The 15,622-nt window shown below is 55.7% G+C and overlaps 1 protein-coding gene across 1 annotated transcript in view; it reads right to left on the reverse strand.

Annotated features, from left to right (window-relative positions):
- LOC144822738 (uncharacterized) overlaps positions 1–10,736 on the reverse strand; it is a 72,156-nt gene extending 61,420 nt beyond the window's left edge. The window contains exon 1 of the mRNA XM_078680625.1: positions 10,535–10,736. The gene's annotated coding sequence lies outside the window, so the exon portion shown is untranslated. The remainder of the gene's footprint in view (positions 1–10,534) is intronic.
- Between the last annotated feature and the right edge of the window lie 4,886 nt (positions 10,737–15,622).

The raw sequence follows: 15,622 nt of genomic DNA on the forward strand, positions 1-15,622 counted from the left end.
GAGATACTTTCTTTCTCACTTACTTGTGCTGCTTTACGCTGGTCGTGTAACCTTATTATTTCTTTACGAATTTTCTTGTACATACTCTCCATGGCACTGACGGTCTTGTGCTTACCCTCGGCTATATTATCACTCCACCTTGTCAGGATTCTCATTTCGGCGGGATCTTTAGACGGGTAATCTTGTTCTCTTATTAAACAATTGATCAGGAACTTTAATATCATGAGCTGAATCTCGGCTTTCCTTTGAGACATAATTTCGCCAATACTTTCTGGATCATCCCCTGTACGGATGAAACGATATATTCTGTCTAGATCTTCTTTCATATTCGGCAAGGTGACTAGATACTCGGTCACTCTCCTTACACGTAAGGAATATAAAACCATAGTATATTCGCCTGGAACTGGATCATAGACACATTCGTTAAGGGCTTGCCTGATTTCTGTGACAGACTTATTATTTTTAGGAGTACGCTGTGATGCTTGAGCATGTAATTCGAGTGCCGATAAACGCTTGTGTGGCGGCGGGGTTTGAGGAGTAGCTCCTCCTGCGGCCCCTAGACTAGAGTCGTCTACTGAGGCTCTACGTCCTGGCAGAGTGGGAAATGGAACTGTAGGCTGGACCGGGGGTACCGTAACAGGTACTCCGGTGTCTGGAGAAGCGGGAAGTGCCTGATTTACAGGGACTGGCGGAGCACGAACAGGATTTGCATATTCGGGGACTGTGTCGTCCAAATAGGACGAAATAAAAATATCAGCTGCGGTCGGTTTGTGACGTAGCTTGGTCGGAATTAATGGCGGCGGGAAATTACTGGGTGCCTCTGGGGTCGCTTTTGGCAGGCCTTCGGCAAGGAGAGGATACATACCCTTAATAAGGGCATGCCTCTGTCTGTCTGACTGTTCGGCTTTGACTTGTTCACCTATCTCGATTAATTCTCTTTCTTGGGCTCGTTCTTGGGATTCTCTACTTAACTCTGACTTTCTGACTTCCTTTTCCGTTCTTTTATGAGCTTCCTTGCGCCATAACTCGATGGCATCTTTCTGTGACTGTCTGGCTTTCTTTTTCCATAATGCTTCTTCTACTCGCATGATACATTCGGCATCCCATGTACCCGATACGGGCCATCTATACTTTTCTTCTAACTGTTTGGTATACTCTACCCATAAATCTAGATACATTATGGCGCTTATGCCATGTTTCTGATACATAAAATGACCTGGACTGTCCCTAGGCGGGACAGGAACTGCTTCCTCTAACAGACCCTTTCTAGTTTTTAACTGACGTAACTTGGAAAAGAGCGGCATTCTAAACTTGAATCGGAACACAATACAATACACGAAAAACAATAACAATTGGGAAAACAATTCAGGCATACCACGACATTGGAAATACATTAAACCATATCATAACATAACAGTTCGAACAGAATACTACCTGAAAATACTGAAAACAGAAACAGAACAGAATTCTCGAGAACGGAACAGACTAGAGTTACTGGATGCACTGCTGTAACAGTACGGAACATACCGGTCCCATAAAGGAACGCATCAAGACCCGTATCCACCTAGGTGAACACTTCGTTTGTGGGCTTGGGTACCACCAACCCACGGACCAGGAGTCAATTTAGATTGGTCCTGTCTAGATACTACCCCAGCAATGGTACTCACCGGGCAGCACGGAACGGAAGGCCTCGAACGGGACTGGACTACGACGGACTTCGGACTTCGGACTTCAGTTACGGGTGGGCCTCCGGATACCTCGGACCTTGGACTCTCGGCTTGGGCTCTGGTCGGGACTCGCCGCGTTCCTCCACCGTCTCGTTTGGATGCTGGACCGCCTCCTCCGTCTCCTCCGTGGGCCTGAGGGATACTTGGAGCAGAAATATCTGCCAGTGCACGGTATGGTTCCGTCACGACTGCAGAGGGTCAGGGGGTCGGCGTGGCTTCACCGACGCGTGGGGAAAGGGCAAGTCCCTGTTCGGGTGCCATTATGTGGTAAATAAATAAATAATACCCTATTTTTGACTAGACTTATAGCATAACAGATAGCTCAATAAAATAAGAGTCAAGATTCGAGGTAGTAGGAGTTTCTGCAGGTTTATTACAGCATAAGGACAGGATCAGGACAACCTGCATGGGAATAGGACAATAAGGCCCGGCAGCTGCCGGGGCTGGGTCTGGGATGAGCGCGCTCACATTCAATAACAAAACATTGACTTATATACATAGCGCAAACACATAGCATTACATTGCAGTAGGCGTAGCAGTGGGTGGAGCAGAAGGCGTGACGCGTAGCAGTCGCGAGAGATACCAGTAAAAAGAGGTGTAACTGGGCGTATACATAGACATGTGGTGCAAACGTAACAGAATATGTCATGAATGGGCGGAAACTTTGGAGGGGGCTCCCTAAGGAGCCGGGACCTCTAACCTAATGGTGCGCGAAAACTGGCAATGACGTGTTACTAGGAGAAGCTGGGGGCTACGAACTCTGTGCTAGGAGCAGAGACTAGAGTCTGAAGGGTCGGAGCGACATGTACCTAAACCCTATCTGGTATCTGATGTTTAGGGAACATGTTGATATAAACTAGAAGTCATGAGGGGAAAAGCTAACTTGATTCTAAGACTGGACCATGCATTATTCTACATGTAGTGCGTGATGAAGAATATTAAATGGCCATTAAATACAGTATTTCTCTAACATGGAGACGAGAAGGCTAGACAATGACGGAAACTATTGATGCAGTTCAGTAGCTTAGGAATGCAGAAGGAGGACTGAACTGATAACTGGAACTATAACATACTTTTGGCAGACTCAGAGGCAGAGCCAAGCTGTACCGGGCACTGCGAGGCAGGAAGTAAGTGAAGGGTCGAGGATACAGGTGGGGGCTGTATCACTCCTTAGCGAGGCTTTCAGGAGACAGGAGCTGAATTTGTGGTCTGGGCCCTTTTGAGGCCTAGAAACGGGGATTTTATAATGGAATAACGTGCACACTAAGAAACGTGGCAACATTACTTTACATAGGCCTGATATTCGTAGTATTCACGAAGACTGGAAAATGACATACCAGAGGTGGACACAACTGTAATTGCGTCTTTAATCGGACATGGGGAATAACATATGCATATTGGTCATGCACACATAACATATGATGGATGAAGCGTAGGGACACAGAACATGGCAAAATTTACTTTTCCCTAAAGTGGGATCACCTGATACCGTACTGGCTCGGTACACACAGTGTCCTATATAGGTGACTCAGACAGTATGTATTGCAGAACAAAGCAGGCAGAGCGGGTCGAGTGGGACCTGTACCACAGACACAGGGTTCCATACAAGCAATCTGTCCACGGACTATAAGCGCCACTACGGGCAAAGTAACCGTAAAAAGCAACAAAACTGCCTTCTGGATCGCTTGCAACACCAACCAGAGGAGCAGCATTGTGGCGATGAGACGTCCCCTTGGAATGGTGCCTCTTCAGAGGCGTACAACACCTGGGAAAGTATCTACACTGCTACGCAAGGCACACCCTCATTGGTGGTACTACCCGATGTACTAAGGAAAGTACAAATGAGCACATGGATGCACCCTCCGTAGATCTAGGAATGAGATGAGGTATCAACCGTACTACCCATGGCACGCCGTCATTGGTGGTACACCCGATGTACTAAGGCAAGAACAAACAAGTACAAGGCTGCACCCTCCCTAGATCTATGAATGAGATGAGGCATCAACCTTACTACTCATGGCACGCCGTCATGGGCGGTACTACCCGATGTACTAAAGTAAGAACAAATGAGTACAAGGCTGCACCCTCCCTAGATCTAGGAATCAGATGAGGTATCAATCGTACTACCTATGGCACGCCGTCATTGGTGGTACACCCGATGTACTAAGGCAAGAACAAATGAGTACAAGGCTGCACCCTCCCTAGATCTAGGAATGAGATGAGGTATCAATCGTACTACCTATGGCACGCCGTCATTGGTGGTACACCCGATGTACTAAGGCAAGAACAAATGAGTACAAGACTGCACCAGCCCTAGATCTATGAATGAGATGAAGTATCAACCGTACTACCCATGGCACGCCGTCATGGGCGGTTCTACCTGATGTACTAAGGCAAGAACAGCCCGGATAGAAGAGCCCATCTCAGACCCGAGGTCCCCGGATAGAAGAGCTGAGCTCAGCCCCAGGGTCCCCAGATAGAAGAGCCGAGCTCAGCTCCAGGGGCCCCCGGATCGAAGAGCCCAGCTCAGCCCCAGTTGCCCCCCCGGATAGAAGAGCCCAGCTCAGCCCCAGGACCCCCGGATAGAAGAGCCCAGCTCAGCCCCAGGGGCCCCGGATAAAAGAGCGCAGCTCAGCCCCAAGGCCGCCGGATAGAAGAGCCGAGCTCAGCCCCAGGGCCCCCAGATAGAAGAGCCGAGCTCAGCTCCAGGGGCCCCCGGATCGAAGAGCCCAGCTCAGCCCCAGGTGCCCCCCCGGATAGAAGAGCCCAGCTCAGCCCCAGGACCCCCGGATAGAAGAGCCCAGCTCAGCCCCAGGGGCCCCGGATAAAAGAGCGCAGCTAAGCCCCAAGGCCCCCGGATAGAAGAGCCCAGCTCAGCCCTCGGGGCCCCCAGATAGAAGAGCCCAGCTCAGCCCCAGGGGCATCGGGATAGAAGAGCCAAGCTCAGCCCCAGGGGCCCCTGGATACAAGAGCCCAGCTCAACCCCAGGGGCCCCGGATAGAAGAGCCCAGCTCCACCTCAGGGACCTGGATAGAAGAGCCCAGCTCAGCCCCAGGGGCTCCGGATAGAAGAGCCCAGCTCATCCCCAGGGCCCCGGATAGAAGAGCCCAGCTCAGCCCCAGAGGCGTCCGGATAGACGAGCCCATCTCAGCCCCAGGGGCCCCTGGATAGAAGAGCCCAGCTCAGCCCCAGGACCCCTGGATGGAAGAGCCCAGCTCAGCCCCAGGGCCCCCGGATAGAAGAGCCCAGCTCAGCTCACCAGGGCCCCCGGATAGAGGAGCCCAGCACAACCCCAGAGGCCCCCAGATAGATAAGCCCAGCTCAACCCCAGGGGCCCCGGATAGAAGAGCCCAGCTCAGCCCCGGGGTCCCCAGATATAAGAGCCGAGCTCAGCCCCAGGGCCCCCAGATAGAAGAGCCCAGCTCAGCCCCAGGGGCCCCCGGATAGAAGAGCCCAGCTCAGCCCCAGAGCCCCTGGATAGGAGAGCCCAGCTCAGCCCCAGGGCCCCCCTTGATAGAAGAGCCCAGCTCAGCCCCAGGGGCCCCCGGATAGAAGAGCCCAGCTCAGCCCCAGGGGCCCCGGATAGAAGAGCCCAGCACAGCCCAGGGGCCCTGAATAGAAGAGCCCAGCTCAGCCCCAGGGCCCCCGGATAGAAGAGCCCAGCTCAGCCCCAGGACCCCGGATAGACGAGCCCAGCTCAGCCCCAGGGGCCCCGGGAGAGAAAAGCCTAGCCCAGCCCCAGGGGCCCCCCGGATAGAAGAGCCCAGCTCAGCCCCAGGGCCCCCAGATAGAAGAGTCCAGCTCAGCCCCAGGGGCCTCCGAATAGAGGGGCCCAGATCAGCCCCAGGGGCCCCCGGATAGAAAAGCCCAGCTCAGCTCAGCCCCAGGGCGCCCAGATAGAAGAGTCCAGCTCAGCCCCAGGGGCCTCCAGATAGAAGGGCCCAGATCAGCCCCAGGGGCCCCCGGATAGGAGAGCCCAGCTCAGCTAAGCCCCAGGGCCCCCCTGGATAGAAGAGCCCAGCTCAGCCCCCGGATAAAAGAGCCCAGCTCAGCCCCAGGGGCCCCCGGATAGAAGGGCCCTGCTCAGCCCCAGGGGCCCCGGATAGAAGAGCCCAGCTCAGCCCCAGGGGCCCCCCAGATAGAAGAGCCCAGCTAAGCCCCAGGCCCCCCAGATAGAAGAACCGAGCTCAGCCCCAGGGGCCCCCCTGATAGAAGAGTCCAGCTCAGCCCCAGGGGCCCCGAGATAGAAGAGCTCAGCTCAGCCCCAGGGGCCCCGGATAAAAGAGCGCAGCTCAGCCCCAAGGCCCCCGGATAGAGGAGCCCAGCACAGCCCCAGAGGCCCCCAGATAGATAAGCCCAGCTCAACCCCAGGGGCCCCGGATAGAAGAGCCCAGCTCAGCCCCGGGGTCCCCAGATATAAGAGCCGAGCTCAGCCCCAGGGTCCCCAGATAGAAGAGCCCAGCTGGGCCCCAGGGGCCCCCGGATAGAAGAGCCCAGCTCAGCCCCAGGGCCCCCGGATAGAAGAGCCCAGCTCAGCCCCAGGGCCCCCCTGGATAGAAGAGCCCAGCTCAGCCCCAGGGGCCCCCGGATAGAAGAGCCCAGCTCAGCCCCAGGGGCCCCGGATAGAAGAGCCCAGCTCAGCCCAGGGGCCCTGGATAGAAGAGCCCAGCTCAGCCCCAGGGCCCCCGGATAGAAGAGCCCAGCTCAGCCCCAGGGCCCCACTGGATAGAAGAACCCAGCTCAGCCCCAGGGGCCCCCGGATAGAAGAGCCCAGCTCAGCCCCAGGGCCCCACTGGATAGAAGAACCCAGCTCAGCCCCAGGGGCCCCCGGATAGAAGAGCCCAGCTCAGCCCCAGGCCCCCGGATAGAAGAGCCCAGCTCAGCCCCAGGGGCCCTGGATAGAAGAGCCCAGCTCAGCCCAGGGGCCCTGGATAGAAGAGCCCAGCTCAGCCCCAGGGGCCCCGGATAGAAGAGCCCAGGTCAGCCCCAGGGGCCCCAGATAGAAGGGCCCAGCTCAGCCCCAGGGCCCCCGGATAGAAGAGCCCAGCTCAGCCCCAGGGGCCCCCGGATAGAAGAGCCCAGCTCAGCCCCAGAGGCCCCCCGGATAGAAGAGCCCAGCTCAGCCCCAGGGGCCCCCGGATAGAAGAGCCCAGCTCAGTCCCTAGGGCCCCGGATAGAAGAGCCCAGCTCAACCCCAGGGGCCCCGGATAGAAGAGCCCAGCTCCACCTCAGGGACCTGGATAGAAGAGCCCAGCTCAGCCCCAGGGGCTCCGGATAGAAGAGCCCAGCTCATCCCCAGGGCCCCGGATAGAAGAGCCCAGCTCAGCCCCAGAGGCGTCCGGATAGACGAGCCCATCTCAGCCCCAGGGGCCCCCGGATAGAAGAGCCCAGCTCAGCCCCAGGACCCCTGGATGGAAGAGCCCAGCTCAGCCCCAGGGCCCCCGGATAGAAGAGCCCAGCTCAGCTCACCAGGGCCCCCGGATAGAGGAGCCCAGCACAACCCCAGAGGCCCCCAGATAGATAGGCCCAGCTCAACCCCAGGGGCCCCGGATAGAAGAGCCCAGCTCAGCCCCGGGGTCCCCAGATATAAGAGCCGAGCTCAGCCCCAGGGCCCCCAGATAGAAGAGCCCAGCTCAGCCCCAGGGGCCCCCGGATAGAAGAGCCCAGCTCAGCCCCAGGGCCCCTGGATAGAAGAGCCCAGCTCAGCCCCAGGGCCCCCCTTGATAGAAGAGCCCAGCTCAGCCCCAGGGCCCCTGAATAGAAGAGCCCAGCTCAGCCCCAGGGCCCCCCTTGATAGAAGAGCCCAGCTCAGCCCCAGGGGCCCCGGATAGAAGAGCCCAGCTTAGCCCCAGGGGCCCCAGATAGAAGGGCCCAGCTCAGCCCCAGGGCCCCCGGATAGAAGAGCCCAGCTCAGCCCCAGGGCCCCCGGATAGAAGAGCCCAGCTCAGCCCCAGAGGCCCACCGGATAGAAGAGCCCAGCTCAGCCCCAGGGGCCCCCGGATAGAAGAGCCCAGCTCAGTCCCTAGGGCCCCGGATAGAAGAGCCCAGCTCAACCCCAGGGGCCCCGGATAGAAGAGCCCAGCTCCACCTCAGGGACCTGGATAGAAGAGCCCAGCTCAGCCCCAGGGGCTCCGGATAGAAGAGCCCAGCTCATCCCCAGGGCCCCGGATAGAAGAGCCCAGCTCAGCCCCAGAGGCGTCCGGATAGACGAGCCCATCTCAGCCCCAGGGGCCCCCGGATAGAAGAGCCCAGCTCAGCCCCAGGACCCCTGGATGGAAGAGCCCAGCTCAGCCCCAGGGCCCCCGGATAGAAGAGCCCAGCTCAGCTCACCAGGGCCCCCGGATAGAGGAGCCCAGCACAACCCCAGAGGCCCCCAGATAGATAAGCCCAGCTCAACCCCAGGGGCCCCGGATAGAAGAGCCCAGCTCAGCCCCGGGGTCCCCAGATATAAGAGCCGAGCTCAGCCCCAGGGCCCCCAGATAGAAGAGCCCAGCTCAGCCCCAGGGGCCCCCGGATAGAAGAGCCCAGCTCAGCCCCAGGGCCCCTGGATAGAAGAGCCCAGCTCAGCCCCAGGGCCCCCCTTGATAGAAGAGCCCAGCTCAGCCCCAGGGCCCCTGAATAGAAGAGCCCAGCTCAGCCCCAGGGCCCCCCTTGATAGAAGAGCCCAGCTCAGCCCCAGGGGCCCCGGATAGAAGAGCCCAGCTCAGCCCCAGGGGCCGCGGATAGAAGAGCCCAGCACAGCCCAGGGGCCCTGGATAGAAGAGCCCAGCACAGCCCCAGGGCCCCCGGATAGAAGAGCCCAGCTCAGCCCCAGGACCCCGGATAGAAGAGCCCAGCTCAGCCCCAGGGGCCCCGGGATAGAAAAGCCTAGCCCAGCCCCAGGGGCCCCCCGGATAGAAGAGCCCAGCTCAGCCCCAGGGCCCCCAGATAGAAGAGTCCAGCTCAGCCCCAGGGGCCTCCGAATAGAGGGGCCCAGATCAGCCCCAGGGGCCCCCGGGGCCCCCGGATAGAAAAGCCCAGCTCAGCTCAGCCCCAGGGCCCCCAGATAGAAGAGTCCAGCTCAGCCCCAGGGGCCTCCGGATAGAAGGGCCCAGATCAGCCCCAGGGGCCCCCGGATAGAAGAGCCCAGCTCAGCTCAGCCCCAGGGCCCCCCTGGATAGAAGAGCCCAGCTCAGCCCCCGGATAAAAGAGCCCAGCTCAGCCCCAGGGGCCCCCGGATAGAAGGGCCCTGCTCAGCCCCAGGGGCCCCGGATAGAAGAGCCCAGCTCAGCCCCAGGGGCCCCCCAGATAGAAGAGCCCAGCTCAGCCCCAGGGCCCCCAGATAGAAGAACCGGCCCCCCTGATAGAAGAGTCCAGCTCAGCCCCAGGGGCCCCGAGATAGAAGAGCTCAGCTCAGCCCCAGGGGCCCCGGATAAAAGAGCGCAGCTCAGCCCCAAGGCCCCCGGATAGAGGAGCCCAGCACAGCCCCAGATAGATAAGCCCAGCTCAACCCCAGGGGCCCCGGATAGAAGAGCCCAGCGCAGCCCCGGGGTCCCCAGATATAAGAGCCGAGCTCAGCCCCAGGGCCCCCAGATAGAAGAGCCCAGCTCAGCCCCAGGGGCCCCCGGATAGAAGAGCCCAGCTCAGCCCCAGGGCCCCCGGATAGAAGAGCCCAGCTCAGCCCAGGGGCCCCCTGGATAGAAGAGCCCAGCTCAGCCCCAGGGGCCCCCGGATAGAAGAGCCCAGCTCAGCCCCAGGGGCCCCGGAGAGAAGAGCCCAGCTCAGCCCAGGGGCCTTGGATAGAAGAGCCCAGCTCAGCCCCAGGGCCCCCGGATAGAAGAGCCCAGCTCAGCCCCAGGGCCCCCCTGGATAGAAGAACCCAGCTCAGCCCCAGGGCCCCCCGGATAGAAGAGCCCAGCTCAGCCCCAGGGGCCCTGGATAGAAGAGCCCAGCTCAGCCCAGGGGCCCTGGATAGAAGAGCCTAGCTCAGCCCCAGGGGCCCCGGATAGAAGAGCCCAGGTCAGCCCCAGGGGCCCCAGATAGAAGGGCCCAGCTCAGCCCCAGGGCCCCCGGATAGAAGAGCCCAGCTCAGCCCCAGGGGCCCCCGGATAGAAGAGCCCAGCTCAGCCCCAGAGGCCCCCCGGATAGAAGAGCCCAGCTCAGCCCCAGGGGCCCCCGGATAGAAGAGCCCAGCTCAGTCCCTAGGGCCCCGGATAGAAGAGCCCAGCTCAGCCCCAGGGGCCCCGGATAGAAGAGCCCAGCTCAGCCCCAGGGGCCCCGGATAGAAGAGCCCAGGTCAGCCCCCGGGGCCCCGGATAGAAGAGCCCAGCTCAGCCCCAGGGGCCCGGATAGAAGAGCCCAGCTCAGCCCCAGGGGCCCCCGGATAGAAGAGCCCAGCTCAGCCCCAGTGGCCCCCCGGATAGAAGAGCCCAGCTCAGCCCCAGGGGCCCCCGGATAGAAGAGCCCAGCTCAGTCCCTAGGGCCCCAGATAGAAGAGCCCAGCTCAGCCCCAGAGGCCCCGGATAGAAGAGCCCAGCTCAGCCCCAGGGGCCCGGGATAGAAGAGCCCTGCTCAGCCCCCCCTGGTGCCCCCGGATAGAAGAGCCCAGCTCAGCCCGGCTCCTGCAGAGATTCTCTCCAGGATTATTCAGTCTATTTCTACAAACACAGCAGAAGGTGCTGACAATCTCCTACCTGAGCAGAGACCTGTGCAGACGTGTCCAGGCTCTCTCCTCCTCCTGGGGGCCGGGGGGGAGGGGCAGATCTGGGGTCTGAGGGGGGCAGATCTGGGGTCTGAGGGGGGATCTGCAGATGAAGGTAACTGCTCACCAGACAGGGCTCCTTCCTCCTCTGCTCCAGGCAGAACAGACAAAGAGAGGCAGGAAGTGATGTCAGCATTTGCTGCTGGTGCTGTCTCTGCCGCCGCTGACCCGGAAGACGAAACCCTTCTCCTTTCATCCAATGTGCAGCTCAGTGGATTCATCAGCAGGCGAGGAGCGCCCTCTGGTGGCCGCTGACGGAACCGCCGCCTCCAGCAGGGAAACAAGCATTGGCGTCTGTAAACACAAAGACATGGGTGTTATGGGAAACAAGCATTGGCTCCTGTAAAGACACAGACATGGGTGTTATGGGAAACAAGCATTGGCGCCTGTAAACACACAGACATGGATGTTATGGGAAACAAGCATTGCCGCCTGTAAACACACAGACATGGGTGTTATGGGAAGCAAGCATTGGCATCTGTAAATACACAGACATGGGTGTATTGGGAAACAAGCATTGGCTCCTATAACCACACAGACATGGGTACTATGGGAAACAAGCATTGGCACCTGCAAAGACACAGACATGGGTGTTTGAGTCCATGACAGGGTCTCGTATGAGAAACAAGCATTGGCACTGGCAAAGACACAGACGTGGGTGCTAAGACACTCACAGTCGGAACACTTCTACTTCCTGGTTTCTTAAGCAAACACCAAGCAGGGTCCATCTTCGACTACTTTCGAGAAATGTCACTCGAGGGGATTTAATTCAGTGTAATCTCACGCATCCTTAGCTCTTTCAAATTTTAGTTTTTGTTTCTGTTTTGTTTCTTGTGCATTGAGGTCTGTGCATGAGACTGGCTTCTCTGAGCCAAAGCAGGGACCAGAGCTGCACACCGGTGTGTGTTTGTGTCTCTGTGTGTGTGTCTGTGTATGTCTGTGTGTGCGTGTCTGTGTGTGTGTCTGTCTGTCTGTGTGTGTCTGTGTGTGCATGTCTCTGTGTGTGTGTGTCTGTGTGTGTCTGTGTGTGCGTGTCTGTGTGTGTGTCTGTGTGTGCGTGTGTGTGTATGTGTGTGCGCGTGTCTGTGTGTGTGTCTGTGTGTGTGTGTGTCTGTCTGTGTGTGTGTGTGTGTCTGATTGTCTGTGTGTGCGTGTCTGTGTGTGCATGTGTGTCTTTGTGTGCGTGTGTGTCTTTGTGTGTGTGTCTGTGTATGTGTGTGTCTGTCTGTCTGTGTGCGTGTGTGTCTGTCTGTGTGTGTCTGTCTGTCTATGTGTGTTAATGTGTCTATCTGTGTGTCTGTTTGTCTGTGTGTGCGTGTGTGTGTGCGTGTGTGTGTCTGTCTGTGTGCATGTGTGTCTCTGTCTGTGTGTGCTTGTGTGTGTCTGTGTGTGTGTGTGTGTCTGCGTGTGTATCTGTGTGCGTGTGTGTGTCTGTCTGTGTGTGTGTGTGTGTGTGTGTGTCTATCTGTGTGTATGCTCGTGTGTGCGTGCCTTCGGCCGGCCTGCGTAAGCGTGTCCACAGACCCTGGTAGGCTCGTGCACCGCTCTGTCTCCCTTGAGAGGCAAGTGGGCGACAATAGGTCTCGAGGCCGAGACCTAAAAAAGGGGCATGACACTACGTACATATGTAATTAGAAGCACATACAACATATGTGTATGGACTCATTAATAAGTAGTACTTACCAGTCTCCCCTCCACCAGGGACTCGCTCCGTCAGCAAACTGCAGCTAGGACAACCCCAGCACAACAGGGATATCTAAATAGGCTTGGCACAATACGGTTGGCCTGATGGAGACAGAGTTATGTTAGCTAGCAGAGGACCCCGCTGAGACGTGGTGGTGTGCCGCTTATGCGACGGAAAACAGTCTGTTGGTGTGGAAAATGTTTCAGCCAGCACACATCTAAATACAGCAGGCGGGATACCGGCAACTCAAGGGAGTACTTGAAACTGCTGCCGTGGAGTGACGGAGGGAATACCGCCAAGATCTAAATCAGGCCCCATGTCTGTTCCTTGCTCTGTCCAAATTACACACTGTGCTACCTAAAAAAGAGAACGGCAGCAATCGAAGGTTTATAATACCCTGGCAGACAAGACTGCGCTATCATTCTCACTTGCACTGTACAGCTCTCTTTTACAGTATTCAGTTAAGTGACTGAAGCACGTGGCAACATATCAAACCTCTACAGAATCTACAAAAAAGCTTCTTATGTCATTGCATATATAGAGAGCATGTTCAACCTGGGGTTTCTTGGCACTGAATCAGAAATTCATAAAAGAGAAGACAACAAATCAGACAAGAATGTAGTATGAGTGGGCTTGTGGGTTATCAGATTTCTGGGAAAATACTTAAGTTAGATTCAAATGTATTTAACCGGGAGAGAGCTCCGAATGGAAGGAGCTTGTACCAAAGCTGCAACCACCTGATCTGATCTGATCTTCTATAATTTTAGAATAGCAAGTAAATTCAAGTGAGATGGCAAGTTTTGTACGGGTGTATGCATCTCCACCTGGTTTGCAATGAAGTAAGGGACTTGACCTCTCAGCCTTTTAGAGGTGAGGCAGAGGGTCTTAGAGGGGATTTGTTATTTTGATATTGGTGTGACGTGTGTCCACCTCAGAAGTTGCTATAGTAAACAAGCTGCGTCGCTGTGAATTACTTATAGTCTATGAATGGTGTTATTGGGTAATCTTACGTATACCCAGTGGCTCAGCGAGAGTGTCTCAGGATACATTTGTGAGTAAAACGGTGGTGGTGTCTGCTTGTTTTAAGCTAAAAGAATAAAATATTATACACAAGACCTACCTCGCCAACAAACGCCTACACAGTTTATATCCCACTAGAGACCAGAACTGCCACACAGAGATTGCAGACTTTCTGCACATGATCTGGCACGGCCCAAGGATACAGGGGTTTTGGTACTGACCAAGGATACAGGGCTTTTGGCTGAGGTTTTAGTTCAATTACAGGAGGCCATTGGCTGGGAGATTCCTCAGACTATATGTGCGTGTCTGCTGGACCTTCTTCCAGAGAACCCAAAAAGGAAGCTCAGTAGCCAGGACACTATGCTAGGCTCCTTGTACCTAAGTTGCAATCCACTGGATGAGTCCCCAAGACTTGGCTTAATGAGGCATCCTTACCCGACATCCTGGCGGCAGTTCCCGCTGATTACTATATACTGCATGTCGACAGGCCAGATGGTAAAAGGGGCGGAGGGGTTGCTGCGATTCTTCGCAAAAACCTTAAAGTCTCTCCTTTACCATCTCTTGGTCTGACAGGATCAGACAATTTAATTTTTAAAATGGATGTGGACACTGGATCACTTCTTGTGATCCTCATATATCGCCCCCCTCAAAACATGCCCACTTTTGCTGCATCCCTAGCGGAACAACTTGCCCCTCTGATTATTTCCCATGATAAAATCGTATTGTTGGGTGATTTTAATCTCTGGCTGGACTCGGTGGAGTCTGACTCTCAGGCAGCCACACTGAAAGAAATCTTTTTAGACCTTAATCTCATCCAACACATTCACCTCCCTACTCATGAGAAAGGGCACAGCCTTGACCAAATTTGGTCTCAAAACATCTTTCTGGCTGTTAACTCCATATTGCCCTGTATCTGGTCGGATCACTCTCTGATCAACTTCATCATGACCATCGGAAAAAACAGTAAACCTGTGTCTCAACAAGGTGGGAAGGCAAGAATGTGGAAGAATGTTGATATCCCGGCCTTTCTTGAATCGCTAACCTCTACTTGTCCCTCATTTGATCAGGACATAGGAAAAACAGAAGAGGTTTTCTCAGAGTGGCTACTCCAGGCAGCTGACGCCCATGCTCCCTGTATCAACTTCTCTCGCTCTCGCCCCAATGACGCTCACAGGTGGTTTACACCTCACTTGAAAACCCTCAAACTTAAGGCTCGTCAAATGGAGCGCAAGTGGCGTACTGCCTATTCAGAACACGACAGAGCCAATTTTCGTAAGGCTCGCAGGGATTACCAAAATCTCATTCTAAAATGTATAACTAACTATTTCTCGGATAAAATTCTTAAGGCCCAAAACAAGTCAAAGGAGCTGTTCAACATTGTGGAAAATCTCAGCACTAGCGACAGAACTTCTCTCCCAATGGTCCCCACCCAAGAGTTTTGTAACACACTCAACTCTTTCTTTTTTGATAAAATCTGTACTATCAAACAAAGTATTCCCATCACTCAGCCCCCTCTTTTGTTTGCAGACACTTTTTACAACTCTGCCACCTTAGACTCCTATCCCCTCATAGACAATGTCAATTTACTCAAACTTTTAACTAAAGTCAAAACTGGCTCCCCTGATGACATTTGTCCCCCCCACATCCTGAAAGAAGTGGGCACCAATCTTCCTGGGTGCTTACTTTCTATACTGAATGGGTCACTTGTACAGGGCAAAGTTCCATGCAATCTGAAAAAAGCTCTCCTCGTCCCCCTCATAAAAAAGGCAGGAGCAAACCCGTTAGATCCCATCAATTACAGACCCATATCGCTGTTGCCATACTATGCCAAACTGCTGGAGTCACATGTATGTGAAAGTATCTCCAGCTTTTTGGAAAAATCTGAGTATCTGGCACCGAATCAAGCAGGGTTCCGACCCTGCCATTCCACCGAGGCGGTCATTCTCTCGGTGCTAAATACTCTGAGGCGGAACGCAGATGCAGGAATTCATCAGGCGCTTGTGCTTCTGGACCTCTCTGCTGCGTTCGACACGGTCGACCACACCATCTTGGTCGACCGTGTCTAACAGGCAGGTCTCAGGGGCCCTGCATTGAGCTGGATCCGCTCTTTCATCACGGGCCGTACACAATCGGTCAGATTGGGCTCCTTCTCTGCTCCCCCTATACCTACCACCTGCGGGGTACCACAAGGTTCCTCGTTATCTCCCCTGCTTTTTAATGTATACCTACGCCCCCTTTTGCACTCCCTTCGGAATGCAAAGGTAACTATTTTTAACTATGCGGATGATTTGCAGCTCATCTTTCCTCTTAACACCAAGGACTCAGTGGTTGAATTCCAAAGAACTATGTCCCACATACTGAGTTGGATGAGCTGCAATCACCTGAAGCTCAACCCGGGCAAGACCGAGTTGGTCCTGCCCGGACAGAGCTCACTTAGTTGGAATCCCAGCT

Source organism: Lissotriton helveticus, chromosome 1_1 (assembly GCF_964261635.1).
Source record: "Lissotriton helveticus chromosome 1_1, aLisHel1.1, whole genome shotgun sequence".
In the NCBI taxonomy this organism is placed as follows: domain Eukaryota; kingdom Metazoa; phylum Chordata; class Amphibia; order Caudata; family Salamandridae; genus Lissotriton; species Lissotriton helveticus.